Source organism: Danaus plexippus, chromosome 26 (genome assembly GCF_018135715.1).
Source record: "Danaus plexippus chromosome 26, MEX_DaPlex, whole genome shotgun sequence".
NCBI classification, from domain to species: domain Eukaryota; kingdom Metazoa; phylum Arthropoda; class Insecta; order Lepidoptera; family Nymphalidae; genus Danaus; species Danaus plexippus.
The window spans coordinates 6,462,535-6,483,741 of NC_083554.1; the positions used below are offsets into that span (position 1 = coordinate 6,462,535).

At 28.6% G+C, this 21,207-nt stretch overlaps 1 protein-coding gene across 4 annotated transcripts in view; it reads right to left on the reverse strand.

The window, feature by feature from the left end:
• LOC116774311 (uncharacterized) overlaps positions 1-21,207 on the reverse strand; it is a 173,789-nt gene that overhangs the window by 43,518 nt on the left and 109,064 nt on the right. For 3 of the 4 annotated variants that reach the window (XM_032667007.2, XM_032667006.2, XM_061524921.1), the window contains one exon: positions 15,922-15,957. The gene's annotated coding sequence lies outside the window, so the exon portion shown is untranslated. Of the gene's footprint in view, positions 1-15,908; positions 15,958-21,207 lie in introns of all 4 variants that reach the window. The other variant, XM_061524920.1, reaches the window with a different exon arrangement.

The window sequence follows — 21,207 nt, forward strand, 5'->3', positions numbered from 1 at the left end:
TAAGCCTTTTTTAGGTAAAATAACTTGAATTATTATTCTGGAAATAAATAGCAGGTTTATATTTAGCAGGAAATATTCACTTAATTTATAATATTACCAAGAGCTCTGGCGCAGGTAATAGTTTGAAAACAATTCAAACTAAGGAATACATTAAAGATAGTTCCAAGTTGATATAATAATGTCAGTGCAGCGAGTGGTTCAGTACCCTGTTATGGAAAATAATGAATTCGTAGACACCTCTTGCATAATCGAGAAATAATTATCGAGTTTGTTCCTTGTGGAAGTTTAAAAGAAAATTTGTTGCTGTGACTGAAAAAATTATAAATCTGATTGATATAACATATAAGTGTTATAAAAAAAATGTGTGCTCGAAAATGTTAGTGTATTACTTTGTTGATATTCATACATAATATAATTATGTAATAATGTACATTATATTATATATTTTAATGCACAAATAACTCGATTAGGGAACGATTTTAAATGAAACTAATATTTCTCGAATTACTACTCGTTTTTTATTATTTTAACTCCATACTCCCGACTCCTGTGTGTCAACGAACATTTGTCTGTTATACATTTTCATCTCGTCTGACCGTGATCACGTTGGCTGCAAAGTGACCGAAACGTCGAGAGTATGTAGTTTTTAAATGATAAAATACGCGTAATAACCCAAAACATATTAGTGTCATTTAAACGAATTTAATTTTCAGAAACGATAAAATATTCTACTTTTATTTCACTAATCTTTGACTGAATCTTACAGATCCTGAAAAGTGGTTGAAAAAATTATGTTTTTGATGTGAAGGTAAACTTAAATCTTTTTTAACGTCGGTCCGTAGTCGTTTTGGTCCATCCTCTTACTTTCATGAAGAAAATAGCCTAAAGAGACCTTATCATAATTTTTATTTGAAGTATTTAACTCGTTGATTTAAAAACAAAAACAATTTAATCATAGAAACGTTAAAAAGTAAGAAGATTAAACTATGAGATATAGTACAAAAAAACAGTATCTGTTAGATTTTATCAATTTATATAAATAAAGAAAATCAAAAACCATATAAAAGTAATGATAATAGCCAATAATATGATAAAAGTTTTCGGACCCGCGTCTTATTAAATTAAATACTTTGACGGCTATTTTCGAATATCATCCTTCCTTTCATTATATGAAATTTTATGATAAAAATGTTCTCCCGAACTCTGATGAAGATTTTTAGAGCCCATAAATATTATCGCAAGCCTTACGACGAGGCGTCGGCCTTACAAAAAGGTTCATTAATTCTTCTTCACTATTTTGTTGGTAAAATTACAAAATTATTTACATCATACTTTGTAAGCGCCGTATACTGAAAACTTCGGATTTATGAATAGAAATGGCTCTTTAACCAGAGCCAGTTTTTATAAAGAACAAATTAATTATGATTGTATTTTTATGCTCCACAATCTCTGAAGGTAAATATTATTCACTCGACTTTTCATTTTACCGTAATACGTATGTATTTATGTAATGGAACAGATACTTTTATTCTTAATAATAAGAAGACTATCAAAAATGTCTGTTAGATCAAATAATGTTATATTAAGTAAATGTACTTAATAAAACCTGTTTTATATAACATGGTCGTCAAATGATTACCATATTTTATGGTAAATTATTAAATTCATTTATTATAGGGTAAAAAAATATATATTTGAATTTCTTAAAACACTTTCACAGATTTAAATGAAATGAGCATTTCAATTATTGACAAAAACTCCTTATTTCCCTGATTACTTAGATCTTAACAAATTAATTTTTAAACCGATTAAATAAAACTTAACGTAGAAAAAATAGTCAAAATAAAAGTAATAAATATATTTGAACCTTTTTTAATTTTTTTAAAAAAGTAACCTCTCTTAACCTCGCCGTTTTTCGTAATTTTTAAAAATATTAGAGCTTTAGTATTCAGATTCGAAATTCGAAAAATTCGAAAAATTCGAAATTCGAAAGGTTTAATTAAATGAAAAATATATAAATATAACATGACCTCCGTGTCCGTGTATTCATTACTACCAACAGACTCCGAGAACATATTTCACGGCAGGCTGCAGTTAAAACTTGGGCACACAGAATTTCGGGCGAAACGAGGTTTGCATAAAAGATTTTTGGAGTGACGGTAAAGCTTTCATGCCATTGGCTCCATGGGAGTATGTTTTCAGTAACATTTTATTTAGCTTTCCAGTAAAACGTGATCCGAGCCCTTGGAAGAGACTCAAATGAAATATAATTCCATTTAAAATATACAACATTAATGATACTAATTATACGAACTGCAATATATCTTGTGTAACTTTCACCGAGGTTCACAGAATTTATTCAAACTATGTGTGTACTCACTTCAAATGGAAATCTTATAAATGACTTGCAATTAAACACGGCTTAACCCAATTAGTAATGTAGCTAGTTAATTAAGTGATTTAATTCAACAAAAATAATTTATAAGACAAAAGTTTGTAAACATTTCGATTAAAACAAGCAATAATTACTTTAAATTTATGATTTGTTTATTTAGGATATCTCATTTTTAATTCGGTCTATAAATATTTGAATATTTCTTTCTAAATATTTCTGATCAGAATTTCGTAATTGAATTTATTATAGAGAGAGTATATATTGAAGTGTCCGGTGCTCATGATACAGGAATTATAGTCGGAAGTGTCGGACGGTTGAACGATCGAATGGTCAGTAAGGACGTGACATTTAATATAAAGATCAATCGTTCAGAAATTGATTGAACTAAGTCCGAACGTTTGAAATTTGAATTCCAAATAAGCGTAATGTCGTATATTGACTCCATCCCCCAATTCGCTATATTTCAGAAGTCAAATGCTTTGAAAGACTTAAAATGCAGATTGTAATCAATAATGATAATGAGATCTAAGATTTTCGCGAGTTTTATTCATTTAAATGAAACAAGTACTTTTCGGATAAACTACTCGTGATTTATTTTTGTAAATAACTACATACTCCCGACGTTTCAGTTACTTTTCAGCAACCGTGATCACAGGCAGACGAGATGTGATCACGGTTGCTGAAAAGCATTACTGATTTATAATTTGTTAATGTAATCTTTAGGTTAGGTTCATTACAATTAATGAATTCAAATGTAAAGAAAATGTTTGAAAAAATAATAATTACACTAGTTTACAGTACATCTGTTGCCAAAGAAATTTTAATTGTTGTTGATTAGATATGCTATGCCATTTCCAAAAATATAATTAGAATATTTTTATCAGCTCTAATTTTTCAGTTTCAGCTATATAAGAATAAATAGAAAAAAAACGTATTTACTAAGAAAAACTACAAAAAAAAACATATTTAATCGTTAACTTCTAGAAAATGACGTTTTAAAGATCTTCTCTGATGTGTAGACTTTGGAAAATGACGTATCAAGGACCAGCAATAGTCAGACACCATATTTGTATCCCAGAAACCATGATAGCGCTCTTCCATGATGCGTAAGTCTTGATGCATACGCTCCTCCTGCTCTTCACTCATATCCCCTAAATTTTCCGGAAACTGATCCAAGTGACTATGTAGGAAGTTGAGTTTTATACTCATATTGCACCCCATATTTTTTAATTGTAAGAGAAGGTCTTCTACAAGGTCAATGTAATTTTCAGATTTTTTATTTCCGAGGAAATTCTGCATCACACAGACGAAAGCTGTCCAAGCCTTGAGTTGTAAATCTGTCATATACTTTTTAAATTCAGTGTCTTTTATAAGTTTTCTAATTTGGGGGCCATCAAAAATAGCGGCTTTAATTTTTCCCATAGTGACTTGCGGAAATTTTTGGCAAATGTAAGAAAAGCACTTGCCGTCTTTGGGTAGTGATTTAATAAATTGTTTCATGATGCCCAGTTTTATATGTAATGGTGGTAGGATGATTTTGTCACGAGCTACTAATGAATTGTGGACTATATTTTGCTTTCCAGGCTCCATCGTTACCCTCAATTTTTATTAACAAGTTTTTGATGTCTGAACAAAAGGTAATACCGTCTTCTTCGGAAAAATAACATCGTAATTCTTTCTCTCTTTCACGATAAAAACTTATTTTAGTACCCGAGGAAAGCAATTTTTTTTTCTTTGATTTTTTTTTCTTTGATTTTCCTTGATGCTAGCCATTCTAAAGCTTGTTTAGAAAGCTTTAAATCTCTAACAAGATCATCTAACTCGTTTTGAGTAACGCATTATGACTCTTTGAACATACCTTCAAAATCAGCATAATTTTGTGATGTCGTTCAATGTCTTGTTCTAAGGGTTCTGATACCTTTGTAGGCACTGAAGAGCTAGGCGATCGCTACGGCACTGGACGTTGAACACACCTAGTACTGGGGTACAGCCATTTAGCCCGATTTTTAGTGTTTGAACCGTTTACATTCACGCTACAAAAATAAGAGTCTTCGAGATGGTTTTGTGGTTCTCGCCAAATAGTCGGTGTTCCAAATTTAAAGGTACTTCTTTTACCACTTTTCAATAATCTTAAATATTCAACACACGATTTACAAACACAATTAGGCGCCCAAGACTTCTCATTTTTATCCAAAGGCATCCCAAAATACTCAAAATAGGTATTTTTCACCAACTGTGATATAACTTTTCTACAATAGTTAAAGGCATATTCTCCGCAAATGTAACAAAAATGATCTGGATTATTCAAACAACATCTCCTTGAACTGCTCATGTTGAAAAAACTTTAGATATTTATCTCAAAACACAAAAAATACGACCGTTACCAATTAATTTATAAGCTTAAATGACAAAACCAAAAAAAACCTAACTATAGCTGCTGAAGAAATTTTGAGGGTAGATTTGACATAAACAAATCATCATTTAACATTATTAACCATAAAATTTGCGGCAACAAACAAAAACTTAAATTTTGTAAACTAGTGTTATATTTATATTTTTATTTTCTTCAACTGTTAATTCATTAATTAATTTCTATGCTATTGAAAAGAAAGTGGTGAGGGAGAAATTTAAACAAAAAATATACCCGTCATATACCAAAGCAGTCAAAATTTTAAATATAAATTGAACGAGGTTCACAAAAATTATATTATTGGAGCTATGCTGTGATCTGCTGTGATCTGAATGTAAAGGAACCATATTTACAACTTAAACTGAACTCAAAATAGTTCCACTCAATCTTCAATAACGTTTCAATCTTTACTTGAACTGAACTCTTGAAGTAAATCTTTTATATTTCTATCTAATGAGGAGTTACAAACTTCAGACCCGCAACTTTTCGAAACATTAAACACGTGATATATTACGTGATAACTTAGGTTAGTTAAAGTTTAAGATCGAACAACTTATTAGACCTACAGACGAGACTTAAGACTGAATAATTAATAAATTAATCAACTATTATAGTAGTTTGTGCAATTTTATCATACAAATGTTACCAGAACATAATATACGCCGATTTCAGATGTTTTATTAAATAGAAAGTCTCCTATTTTCTTTCTACTTATGAGATGATATAAAACAAACTAGAGAATAATCTTTAAAAAATAATGATTTTAAAAGACTATTAGTTACTGAACTAGACCGAAATAACAAAACAAATTGTTTACGATTCAATTGATAGTATAAACCTAAATAAAACAATTATTTCGTCTTTGTTGCATCAAACTGCAGACTGTAAATAAATGTTGAATTGCATATATGTGAATTCAAACGTGAAAGCCTTTTTTAAGTAATATTATCACCAAAACCCATCCGCCTATAGCAGAGATATATTTTAAAAGGTATCTTTGGAATAGTCTAAAAGAGTACTATTAAGAATAATCGAGTGTGATATTAAAAACTCAAGAATTCACAGCCGAAACAAGTTATTGTTCAATAAATGTCTTAACATCACTATGATCCCAGATGTGATGACACAAAGCAAATTATCATTCATAAAGAATTGAAATACATTTCATTCTGTAAACTCTAGTCAACTTTTTATGTAACAATTTTTGTGCCAAATACTGTAATACAATTATATATAATGAGCAGTTCGGTTTCACAACAGGAAAATGAAAATCCGATGTGGGAGCTGCGCTTTTAAAACACATCTAGAGTCCCGACAGTACGCTCGGAAACAGTCACAAAACGCTTCTCGAAATCCCTCAATCGTGTAAGGAATCCAACGTCACTATTCAAATCTAATATCACTGTGGCATTTGTGGGATTGGCAATGATCTTACCTTTTACTTAAATCAGAGTATTCAGATGATTGGAATGATAGTCTGTGAATTACCTAGATATCTTAGAAGAGAGTTCTCCCACAGGACTGTACGTGGATTTAAGCTACGAGATTTCATTAAGTATTATTTACAGTTTAAATTGGAACATAATTATCTTTATAATATAAAAATGTAACACACAGTTCATACCAGAAATAGAAATAAATCTCTTTATTCTTTGAGTGTATGTAGCTCGGAATTGAAAAGTGCTTATTTAATGTCATTCGTAATAAGTTCGGAATAATAAACTGCTTGTTATAAGGTTTGCTTGTAAGTAAATAATGATATGATATTTTAGACACCACTGACGGACGGTGAAGGTAAACATCGTGAAAAACCTGGTCACATAATTTCAATTCCATTGTAACATAGATATCACCAACCCGTCTTGAGCAAGCGTGGTGATTAATACTCTAACCTTCTCCATGTTAGAAGAGGCCTTTGCTCAGCAGTGGGCCCCGATAGGCTGATGATGGTGATGATGATGATGAAAGAATGTTTGAAAGAAAATTACACCCCCAACAATGTGGTTTTCGTTATTATTATATTTTTGTTCAGGAACGATCAAAAATAATTAATTAAATATTTGAAATAATTAAGATATGTTCGTTAATAAAACTCTCTTTACTGGTATTTAAAATAAATTAAAACCTGAATATTAGTATTTTTTATTTAATAAGGCTACACAATTAGCTACTGTGATATACAATACAATATCACAGTATCAACTAGTCTATATTCCTAAGGGAAATTTTCAAAATACAACAAAACAACTAACCACATTTAGATGAATTTCAGAGTAACATAAAAGAGACCAATATATATACGATGTATTTGAAAATTGTTTGCTTTCAGAAAAAAAGTTCCTCAAGCATAATATTACATTTACTTAATATTAAGTGTATCACTACACGCTTATATTTATTTCCAAATGATTCTTACGTACTTCATACTAAAAAAAATACATTTCAATTACGTATTAATAACGGTTGTATAATAAAACTAAGGAACAAAGGTAAATAAAAGTTGTAATAACGTATCCGGACTGAATTTATGCAGCAATATCTAGGAAGGTACGGACTATACCGTGGTTTACTGTTTCTGTACTCAATAATTTCACTGAAGGCAATATAACGTCGGTACTTGAACTATAAACTTGAATAATAAATGCTAATGTAGTTATCAAATATCCTTATATAAATGTTTTATGACCAGTTTTATAATAGTAACGGTATTTTGAAAGTAATTCAGAAGTCTTTTGTATATATTCTAAGGTAATTTATTTAGAATAAGAAATGTTAAGAGGAATGATGGTCTACAAGAAATACTTCTTATATATGTTACCTTCAATTCAGCGCCTGACATTAAAATTGGTAATTAATAGAAGATTAATTACACAGAAAACGTACAAACGTAAATCATACTGAATATTACATAAGTGAAAATGTCTTTGACTAATAATTTAATTTATTGAATATTAATTATTTTTGATTCAATTATTTAGTAATTATTAAATGTTAATTTTTCTTTTTTATATAATAAAAGCAAATAAGTTTTTTAAAGAAATTACAAAACTATAAGAATATTCTTTAATAACTTTTACATTATAATTATACATTCTTAAATCTTCTTAAGTAATAATGTATAATGATCATGAAGCTATGACATTAAGACACGGGGATTAACACAGTTTTGTATTTATCTAGCGTATCAAGCTAGCCGTGGTCACACGCCGACTCAGCTGTTTCCTGGCCGCTATGAGCTTAATATTATATTTGCAGTCAAGTTCCGCTAAAATATCAAAGGTAGCAAGCATAAACCCGTTCTAACATTATAGTTATAACAGATTTTTTTTTAATCATTAAGTCACTTCAACCTACAATTTTATTAATTTGAACCAATAAAAGAAATACCCTAAAAATTAATATTTATTTATCACGGATATAATTTAGTAGCATAATTTCACGCATGCATGCAATACGGAATGTATGCAGCAACCATTTGATTGAGAAACCCAGAGATATCTCATGGAAATCAAAACAATTACAATTTATACTTACTACTGATACAGCTTATACAAAAGTATAAAATTACCTTAACTTAGTATGTGTTAGAAACTCTCTTGATATGATAAATGTATCACTTGTGTTAAAGGAAAGAGTAACAGAGATGATTATATAATTAACTCAGAATTTGAGTCCTCTATTTTTCGTAATATAAGTCTTTATAAACGAGTCGGCTATAACCCGTCCCTAATTTCTAACGCCATCTATACCGCGCCGCTGACACGGCCCTGGCGTTTAGAATGATTCATGGATTTCAATCAGCATTAACAAACCGATTGATTGATTAGATCGTGAAACGACTTTCTTAAACATAACAAATACTTTCACTACAATATATTTAAGATATTGTAAAAAATGGTTTATAAATAAAATATCCGTTACTATTAAATTTCCAAATTCATGCAGCGCAGTCATGTAATTGCCAGATCATATTAAATTTAGTCATATTACTTTAACTTTCAAACTAAAATGTGAACGTTTAAATGAAAATTTAAACCTGTCCCAACTATGAGTTCATACTTACAGTTTATAGTAATAGTTTAATAAGGATTTATTATATTTGTAGTGTAGTTTTGTATTTATATACATACTATGTTTAAATTATAAATGCATGTACCTATTCAAGGAGTCTAAGACCTTCCTTCTGACATCCTACTTAGAAGAGATAAACAAGGTTATTTATTTTTTACAATTGTCATTCAAATTACAAAATATATTAGATAGAAATAAGTAATTAAATCTCTACTGATTTCTTAACCAGGAATAAAGTCTTTTTAAATGACAATCAAAGTAAATGCAATATCCAAGCAGTCTAAACGTTAAACTACTGGTCACTATAAATACAATTTCTATAAATTCAAATACGCTTTAGTTCCAACGTGTTTTATTTAAATTAAGTTTAACGTGTAAAAAATACCATTTTCGGCGCACTGGAACAACTGGACTAAATTAACCCCATGTATAAAAGGCATACAAGGTATTTTAATTCCTATCACAATTACAAAAGGTCGGAAACAGTATGTTCGAGGTCAATTACATTTTTGTACTTGTGTGTAATCCAATTTGTCGGTAGCGAAGGTGAACGAATTTTAAAATTTTAACGAATGCAGTCGTCCACGACGAAGTAATTATCCCACTATTATAAAAGAATTACTTTTAAAGCGATAATATATTACAGAGGACAAGAAAATAATCATTATTACTTATATCCGAATAATTATATTGTTCATCAAATATTCGATTGTCAAAGATCAGCTTAGTTCTTAATATCAGCGAACTCGTAAATGATCGTTTGCTGTTACTATATATTACTATTTATTTTCGTTTCCGATTGGACTAACTTTAATTATCTTCTCACTAGAATTATTATAAATATTCAGTTAGTTGCTAGAGAGAAACGAACATTGTAGTATTCGAAAATCCCATCAAAAGCGTGCTTTAGCGCTTCATGCTCAGAATGTGAATGTCAAAAAAAGACAAAAAAAAATATATGAAAAGGAAATGCAGATGAAATTTTTGACGGAGTTATTTTCACGAAAATAGAATTTCTGTTTTATAAATTGATTTATGTTACTTTATATTATAAAAAATATATTACTTAGAAAAAAAAAATAACTTATTTTAATTATTGCTACACCTCCTGTGTCAGGTATTTGATACAGGTTATTTAATTGTAAAAATTTCTCCCGTACTGCTGGCGTAATCGTTTTATCATAATATCGAGGACACCGTGATATATTATTTTACCAAATATTTAAATAAACACGGCGCTGAAGCGTTAACGCAACATAAATTTAATTTTCACTGTTCATTAATCATTGAATTTTTAAGTTATGTTAATTGTAATTATCTTATATACTAATTATTATCATTCAAAAACAAAAATATTTATAAAACAATCTAAATTATTCGCAAGCCAGGTTGTTTGTACCACCTGATTATAACTGATCTTGTCTATTATTACTTTTTCCGGCATCGGGAATCACTTTAGTGCCAGTGTTCGACACTATGGAACTAACACAAAAATGTAAAGAATTGAAGTTTTCTCGACTCACTCAAGAAAGCGGCGTCAATGATGCTGACTTAAAAATTTTAGAAACAATGAAATTCTCTTTACTTCAGTATACATATAAAGATTATCTTTATATATATTTTTTGCTACAACCTTCTTCTCTTGGCAAGAAAAGTTTATAAGCAACATGCCAATCGAGATCAAGAAATGTTCAAAGCAAGTTTCTCTTCTCGTACTCGAACTAATATTGTTCAATTAGCCGAGATGCCTTTGAATAGCATTAATATAATAGAACCTTTATACATTGATTTGCTTATGTTAGCCAACTTTGAAGTTTGTTTAACTTAAGTTGGAACATTCTTGCTATTCTACAATTTAATAACTGTATATTAATTTAATGTCATAGGATTTAGCAATCTCTGGCAAAAAACAAATTGGATTATATTTAAAACGAATCTAATATAAATATTTTAACTAGAATATATCATACCATTAGTAATAAACAACAATTCTCCAAAATACAGTTTGAATTACGATCTTAAACAAAAATAATCAGGAAAGTTGCGTTTCATTCTAAAAATAAAATTAATTCTAATTTCTGAATACTGAATCTTTTAAGTTTAAATGTGTTACGGGGTCGGTCGAGACAGTATTTCGAACTCGTTATTCCAGTGTGATGCTTTCACTGTTGTAGACAGTTCTATCGCTCACACTTAGCAAAACCACAAATAACTAAGTAAACGAATAGAGTATAAAGTGAACCATTTGCAGATAGTCATTCAATAAGTTAAAGCAAAACATATAAAACATAAATACGAGTATAGTAACTTCTCTAAGATGGTCTACCACTAATGTTATAGTAAAAGCTATTTTATGCATGCCTGTACCGTCTACATGATAGTGCAGACATGAATAATAATGTGTTAATATTAAATGTAATAGTGTATATAATAATACGTCAAAGAAAGTAAGACAAAAATAGCTCTGTCTTTTGACACTCTTTGTGACTTTAACATTTATGTGTATATGAAATACATCACAATGAGTATAGTAACTGTTGATCATATCAAGAAGACCCCAAAACTTTGACTGAAAAAACTACTAATATATCATTAATTCCATAACAGACTGTTATATCTACAAAACAGTCACTAAAACAAACCCCAGCCTATTTGAAAAGGTTGCAATTAAAACAGTATTAAAACGGAGTCGAGTAAGTGCAACTACAATACAGCCTCAGTCGTAAAACCTGAATGAAGAACTAACAGAGATGTAGACTGTTGCTAAAGTCTAGATTAGTTTGACAATTTTACATTCAGATTCTTAAAACGACTGTCTGTAATATAATCCTAAGAAATAAAGTTTTGTTTAATGAAACTTTGTTTAAGCATTTATGTCAAGTATCTTTGTATCTTATTTTTACTCGACGCTTTAAATACTTTGTATCGTCCGCATCTACGGAGATAAAATGGAAGTCTCTTTAAGATTAATTAAAAATAATTAATTTATATGGGACTGCAGGGTCTTATAAAATAATATTTAATTCGTAATATACGTATTGTGGTGGGTATCAAGACTGAACGACAGAACCTAATGTAATAAAATGATTCACCTACATTATAATATTATTTAACAACACAGATTAAGTATAACTAACACATAACAAGACAGAACTGGTAATATTTCAAGCGTATTTGGTTGTAAGTAGTATAAATAGGTTATCTTATGATACATGCGACTGACTTCATTTGAGGTTCATACAACATCACCTTGAATTATAATATTTTAGACATGTCTATAAAGAAACATTTAGTTACCAATTAAAAGTATGCGAATATCTCTTCCAGTGTTTTATTGAAGATTTGTTCATGGCTTATTTTTCAGTTTGGATCTGTTTGTTTTTCAACTCGGCGCTTTTAATGGACTTCATAGTGATTAAAATATCTCTTATTTACAGAAGTTTAAAAATAAAAATAGATTGTAGGTTTAAACAGGTTTAAGAGTCTAGTAACTTCGCTTCTAAACCTTACCCAGTGTAATAATGAAGTATGTAGACAAGTTGCTGAAAACTGTTTCAAAATAATATTCGATTATTATTATAAATATTGTATATTTTTGTTGACCTGTGATTGAATGTGTTTCTTAACCACGATCATAACATCAAGATTATGATTAGCAAACGTTGGCTTCATCAATGAGGACATAATTTAGATAAATAATTTTTTAACCTACAAGAACTGAAGGTAAGTTATATAAGTTTTATGACAAGTGGATTAGTTATGTTATATGATTTATTTTGATTTAAATCATTCTGTTCATATTCATACTCATTTTAAAATCGTGCGTTAATTACAACACATGTAACACATGTGTATTATAATCAATATATAAGGTAATTTAATACAGAAATATACACACACACACTTAATATATATATATATATATATATATATATTTATATATATTAATATCCTTGTGTATTAAATTACGTTTCGTTTATTGTTATTTTAATTATTCACTGTCTTTGTAAATGTCAATAATATATTTTCCTCAGGTTCTGATGTAATAATTTAATATGGATGTATTGTTTGCAAACACTGATTCATTTCACTTGTACGTACTTACAATTAATGTTTCACATTATTTTGGGTGAAATCTTACAATCTAAATTCAATAAACAAAGCTATCTATCGATAGAGCTAATGTGTTACTTGTACGTTTTATTTGAATAGAAATGCATACAATATGGTAGAACATAAATAATAATATACAAAACATGCATATTTCATTTAACATAAAATAAGTATTACCAATAACATTTTTTATGAGAACTGTATTCTAGTCGTCCTTTGTGTAGAGGAGAGAGTTTGTTGTTATTTTCTTCTTTTGGAAATCAAATCCATCATCCTTCTACTTCTCATGACCGATAAACTTTTTTAACATTTTCAACAATTCAGAAAATTATATTTATATTTTCTTTAAATTTAATAAATTGTAGGTTTCACAAACAACTTGGCAATCGTATATCACTGTTCGAGTTTGAATGATGATGTAAGAATATAAATTATATAGATTCATTTACAATAAAGTAAATACTGGTTTGTAATACATGGAATACATATAAATAACTATATTTTAATTAAGATAAATAAATAAAAAATTAAGAAAGTATTTCAAAATAATGAATTTCAACTTATGAAATTAAACTTTAAATATTTTATTGCAACTATGATTACTATTTAAATGTATGAAATTGATCTCTTAGGTTTCTCCAGATAAGAAACAAGACGATACGAAACTGAAATAGACATATTTTTAGGAAAAAGTTGTTAGTACACGCTTCTGTTTCTTATTATTTAAAACACGATTCAATTGTACTTGTAATCACTTAACAAGAACGTTGACTATGATGCTAATGAAGTATTTATTGATTTGATACTTAAGATATTGTATGATAATTCTTCTCTACCCTTCCTTCATAAAAAGTTATTCCCCATCCTTTACAAAAGGTTGTATAGCTGATTAACATACTCTTTACTTTGAAGAAAAGGGAAACGAGCCAGACCTAAATACTTTCCGCCTCACTTTATACCGTAACTCGAATTCCCTTCTCAGATAAGAAATAACTATAACATTGTTAAATAAAACTATGTTGTCAGGTTAATTATACTTATATTTATATTATTTACAAACATTGAAGACAAATTAATGAGATAAAGAAATTATTCTAAACGGATGTCAAATAACAAAACCAAATGAGAGAGACTTTCGTCTCGTCTAACAATTTGATATTTTGTTTATAGAAAATCAATCAAAAGCCGAAATGAAAGTAACATGTTCATGTAGGTCGCGATGTAAATCCAAACAGATGGTTTAATTTGAATCCAAACTGTTCTTTCAATTCTCAGAAATCATTGTGACTATATAAAAAAATATTTGCAAAAAACGCATTTGTTAAAAAACCTAAATTAAACCCGGAACAACCTACATGGACCTGTTTCCTAAAAGCGAAATGTTTTGCTTGTTCCGACATCGTGACAGAGTTAATTAAATATGAATAAAAATGTGAATCGAAATAGTTTTCATATTAACTTAATGAAACTTTCATTTATCTGAATAATACTTCAATCGTGTTAAGATTGTTTGACATACGTTAAGATTTTTGTTTGTTTCTAAAAATCTTATACTTTTTAAAAATATCATTGTTGTAAATTTTTCTTTTTCCTGTTTGGCTATCATTATAACTGAATAAGTAAACTGTTTATTGCCAAATATTGTGAACTTATCGATTTACACAAAAGCGAAACGGTTTATGAACAAGTGAGTTTATTTGTTCAGAAGGATAATATATATAATGGTATGATTGTGACGATGTTAACACTCGCCTAAATCTATAGAAATAATCCTTTTGTTGCAGACTCTATGGTTACTTCGATTATACTAAACTATGTTGCATGTGTGGATTTTTACAAAAGCCTTTGAAATTCAAATATCGCTTGTGTGACAAAAATATTTTACTATTTATTCCATAAAATATTTAAACATGTGACGTTTTATAAAAGTTAAACTTTGGAACTGTCTATAAGTTTTTCCATGTGGATTTTGATTACCCAGTTCATTAAAACGTATCGCTAGGAAGTGGATGATGATGTTGGATCTCGAGAATGTAATATATTATATTTTTGGAAGAATTTTTGTTTCATAAAGATAAGTTCTGATCCAGGTATGAAACATCCGATGCAATACTTTGATATTTTAATTCACTTGTTTGACATTGAACTGAGTATGAACAAAAGCAGGCCAACTTATCGATTCGCAAATATCGTACAATTAATAAAGTTTATACTTTTTGTTATTGTCAATTTAAAAAAAAAAGCCAAAGATTTTATTAATGTCGATGTAATTAAGAAAATAATATAGAAAAAATTCCGTTTTGACTAAAGAAAAGCTTCAAAGAAATGCTGAAGAAATTAGAAACGCGTTATTCTTACATCGTTGACCTGAAAAACGCTGGAATTAACTAAGCTCTAGAACATCATGAGTAACACAATTTTATAAGAAACCTTAGTACTATCAGTTCTTGGGTTGTAGATGTAAACTTGTACGGGCATACATTGTCAGAGTCGTTAATAAAGGGAGTTTAGTATAATTTTGAAGCCACAACATTTTCGTCGTCCTCGATTGTTCTCGTGTTCTATTCACGAGAAAGATATTTTTTTAGTTTGCAACCTTTATGGCTTCACCTTTGTTGTCAGTATATGAAATATCGAATATTGTGAATATTAATGTAGTGTCGACTTTCCAGACATGATTATTCTTTTTAAAATAAAGTTGCTTGTTTTTCGTCTTCATTGGGTCTTCTCATTTTATATTATATAATAAGCTAGTTTGTTTTCGTGATATTTTATTATGTAAGTTAAAATAATATTTTCAAACGTCCGTTTTTGACATTGAATTCGTAAATTTATCATTTATTCACTACTGATTCTATTGAAAACTTTTAAGAAAAACATTTGTTTTTATGATTAAAAAATCAAAACATTTTTATTTACCTTTTGAACTCACCTTTTTAATTCTCATTGAAGTTAAACATCATTTTTCCTGGAAAAAAAAAGAAAACGTTAAAAAGATAAAACAGGAAAAATAGTAGACATATTTTTATTAAAATAACGTTAAAATAAAACCTTATTTTCAGGAAAATATAACAACATAAATAGCAGGTGCCACCACCCACGAAGTATTTTAATATAGTATCGTGTTAACCCGTTTTAAATTAACGGCGGTTTATAATGAGACATATTGGAAACGTTTTCATGTACATATTTTCAGTTAAATTAAAAAAAACAATAAAAGCTAAATAATATAAAATATGTTTCCTTATATGTTAATTATAATATACTTATATGTCTATACTTATAGTGTAAAAGCTTAAATAAAATTAAACTTTATAAAAAAGGATATAACAATGCTTAATATTAATTAAATACATGAAATAAAAAAACTTAATTGACCTTGAATTGGGCAAAGAGTAAAATGTTATCATTTATCAACTTGCAATCTAACTCATTGTGGGACTCAAACTAGCTTGACAAAAGCTAGGAGTACTAAATACAGCAAGATAGTACTTCATACCGAGACAGTTTCTTTTATTATAAAAATCACAGGTTTGTGCCCACATGTGGTATTGTTCTCATTTCTGGTCCGGAGCCTGAACCGGGTACCAACGCTTTTAGGACTTTTTCGTGACAGACCAGAAACAAGTCTTTTGAATGTTACAAGGCGCCACCCCACCTGTGGGCTATTCGAGGTTCTTTTCGTAACTTTGCAATATTCTTCAGTAGAAATGGTGTGGAAATGCAGAAGATGAATTATTTTTGGATTTCCTTATCATTAGTCTCTATACGATCCGTCTTCTGTTTGAAGGAAATAGAGCCACACGATATTTTATCAGGCAAGGTACTAGTTTAGCTACTTATAACAGTCCTGACATCAAAGCCATACTCATAATAGTACCAGGATTAATAAATTATTTAATTTAATTTGTTGTTTAACTTGAATCTAAATAGTAGCATTATTTATATGAAACGATAATATACAGATTATAGTTTCAAAATTAAAGCTGAAGTTTTGTAAAGGAACTTTAAAATATTAACAAGTTTCTACATAAAGTTTTTAAACTAAAAATATCTCGAAAGCACTATAGTATACAAAATATAATATAACGTTGACCGTACGTTGAATACTAACAAGCCTCTATCTGCTCGATACAAGCGCTTTGTAATTGTTTACAAAACTGGGATAGACATAAAGTAGTATGAAATTTGATAAAGCTTAGTACAAAAGCACAATATACTTGTAGGCCAACTCCATGTCTAAATATTATCACAAAAATAAACGTGAGCAGTTTTGAAAAGTTTCAATTAAAAATATAATAATGCGGAGTAGAAATAGAGCAACTACAATACACCCTCAGTTATAAAACGTGAACGAAAAACTAACAGAGATGTAACCTGCCACTTTAGCTAAGATTACTTTAGATGACTTCATGATGGGAGATAGATATTAAATACGTGATATAAATTCAGTTTCGTATAATTTTAACCAAATGTTGTGTATCATAAAATAAAAAAAAATTATTTAATATTGAATATTGACTTATTTTTCTTCTTCTATTGTATCAGTTTTTGATCAGTATACACTGGTATTTAATTTTTGTATTTTCAATTAGAACTTTAATTATATGTTGTATATTTTTAATCTCTTTTATTTTTATTTCTAAAGAACTCTGTTCAATAGTTTGAATTTGATATTTATATGTTCTAAAAGTTAAAGAAGAATTAAATGAATACGGTCATAGCAACCAACATATATACATTGTTACATTTTTGAAATAAAGTAAGTCATACCACACTCAATTCGTATAAATTATTATATGTGAACATATATTCCTGACGCACCCCATTAAAGATTAATGTAAGTATTTTAAAAGATGATCGTTTTGAAATAAACAAATGCATTGATGTCTTAAAATAAAATCGCGGGACGCTGCAAAACGAACATTTTGATACAACTTTTGTAGATATCTGACGTGTCCGTGTCCGTGTCCGTGGCATGAATGTTGTACATGTTCGTGTCTTTTGTTTTAATAAGAATTGTTTTCAATTTTATTTCAACTACATTGTAATGTTTGAAGTATCCAGTAACATATTTCACAATTTGTCTAATAGTGAAATATAACAAACGCGCTTACTGTACTTCTTTAAATTGAATAAGCAATTGAATTATCAAAAAATATATTATGGCTATTTTCACTTCTCACAAAATTTGGAAAGAAAAGAAACAGTAAATCTTATTAAATCATGCATACCTTTAAGCAGAAGTTCACTCCACACTTATTATCATAGAAATAATAAATAATAATCTCGCTTGCGGATGCTCATACTTATTCACAGATGGTAATAAACAATTGTTACTTTATTAATTATAACTATTATTAAGTCTTCCGTATTTGTATGTCCATTATGATTGATATCAATAAGTAAATAATTCGCATTTTTATAACACTTCAGCCCCATAACCTCTAGCAGCCACTTGTCATCACACGGACAGTTTGGTGCTTGGACACAATCAGATTTCAAATATTTATCTTATCATCATTCACACTTAGTATTAATTTACAAATCTTTTAACTGCACTTTATAGTTCGGTAGTCATCGTATTTCTATTTGTATTTGAGTTAAGAAGACGTAATACAAAACAAAACTGTACTCTTATCATACTAATTAAAAAAAGGCACGAAACCGACATTCATGAAGTAGCAACAAAGAAATAAACAATGTTTTATTTTTTATGAAATTACCTGAAAACAGTGGTTTTATTGCATACAATAATGAAAAAAACATATATTTTTAATACACCGCTTTTGCATCTAGTTGAATAAAAAGTGGAATGCGTAGTTCAAAAAGGTTCCACGTTTTTTATTTATTGGTTAATGACTCATTATGAAATTTTACTAAATAAGATTACTGTCTGAGGTACTCCGGCTTGCCTCTGTTACGAATTTTGAAGTTTTGTATGTTAAGTCGTTGAGAAAGAAAGGCCCCCTGGATTATCACTGTATGGGACGTAGTAAGGTTAATAAAATCCAATGTCACTTTCTTGTTTTTTCTTGACAATACAAATCAAAACCACAGAGGAAATACATATAACAAACCTTACAGATGCTAAATAGTATGATTAAAAAATATAGGATATTATTTTAAATAGTCTGCCTCGTCTCGTCTCGCCTCGTCTCGTCTCGTCTGCCCGCGATCACGGTTGCTGAAAAGTTTTAAATAATAAAATACGCGTAGTATATCCGAAATATATTAGTTTCATTTAAAACTCGCGAAAGTCTTAGATCTCATTATTATTATAAATTCTTGGCACCAGTATCACTACTACCAACAAAAGGTTGAAAAAAATGTAAATTCCATTATGAATCATTACAATAGCCTTAAAATACTTAATACTCTTAAATATCGAACAGTATTTTAAAGTCTCGCAAAATAAAGTACTTGTATTAGTAATATTGGTATTATCGTTGAAATAATCCTCGAAGTAAAAATCACTTCCACGAAATGTATTGAGTTTATCTTTAATGTCGCTGTTGGTTACATTAACGTTTAACATTATAAGCTTATAACTACAATAATGCGATTCTGTTATTTAAAAAAATAAATAATAAAGTAAGTGTCAATGATTATTCTGTTTGGTTAACGGACACATTGAAAACAATGGAAGCTGATGAATAGAATATAATTGTATTTTTATTTACATGTGTGAAACTTTTATTAAATTGTAAACCACAAATGAAACAACATTTGATGTAAAATATTAAAATCAAAATTTAATTTGATTTTCACTTATTAATAACGTTAATCTGAAATTTGAATATCTTCATCGAGACTCCATCCAACATCCATTAATATTAAAATCACTCTGAGTCAAAGCTTGGGTTAATTCATTTCAAAAACTTCTGTCAGATCAACTTAATTCGTGTCTTGGAATTAGTTTTGTCAAGAGACGAACCTTTTAAACTTTAAATGTAAGTTACACCTTAGGATAATTTGTCTTTGAAGTGCTTGAAGTACTTTTAAACGATTTAGCATATCAAGGAGCCAGGATAACATTTTATTTTTGAAACCATATTATTCTGTATTTAATCTAAATAAAATACGGACTTCTTAAGCCTGATAATTTTTTATAACGCAGTAAGGCACTTTCAATAGCTTTTGAAGATATCCCTTACAAATAAACCAGAAAAAGATAAAACGTCCTGCCCTTTCTGCTACATCCTGTATAAACATAATCATTTTAATACAAAGCTTTGTACTCTGTTTTATTTTATTACCCCTTTATTTAACATTAAATATTTGATATTAAGGTCGAATACATCTCTGAGAACGTTCTTTACAAATTTTTTTTGTATTGTATATACAGACATAACTCACATAATAACTATTTTGAAGTTAAATCTTATGGCATAAAAAAATTATTGACAAATAGAATAAGTAAACAAAAACTATATTATTTCCAAAGAAATCGCCACATTTCTAACAGAGAGACATAGAAAATAATATTCAAAATTTCAATTTATATTTATTTATCGTAGCATGATATTGAATAAAATAATAAAGAAGTTTTTAGTTAGATTATTTATTATTTAAGTACAAAATTTCGAAAGAGTAATAGATATATTTCAGTAACTATGACAGTTCATAAGAATGATATTTTACAAATCCAGTATGTTAATGTTCTTGTATGATAAGATCATAATGTTATTCATCTGTAATTGTCATTTCACTATTAATGATGTCTTTATTATAAAATTAAAAATAGATTATTATATGTAGAATATAATACATATTTTAGTGTCACATTAGTGACTATTTTAAAATTAAATCATAATCTAAAAAAATTGTATATCATTCTTAGATTCCAAAGTAAATTAGTATTTTTTGTAGGTGTATGAACGCAGCATTAAGTTATTTCATCAATGATATAGAACTTAATATAAATGCGAGTAAAACGTATATGTCCATAAATTTTGCAGAAATACTAACCGACCCCTGTTAGATTTTGCTCAGAACTATGTTCACATATTGTCTCAAACCAGATTCGAACTACTTAACAAATACAAAAACCTATATTGGTTTATTCAATTGAAGGTTCGTTTGAGGAAAATATAAAAACGTTATGTTTTAGTTTACTAAGCGATGCTTAAATTAGAAATATAAATAAGAATATTTCTCCTCCGACGCGATCGAGGAAACGCGCACTACCAAGTACTGTATCATTTAATTTACGTAA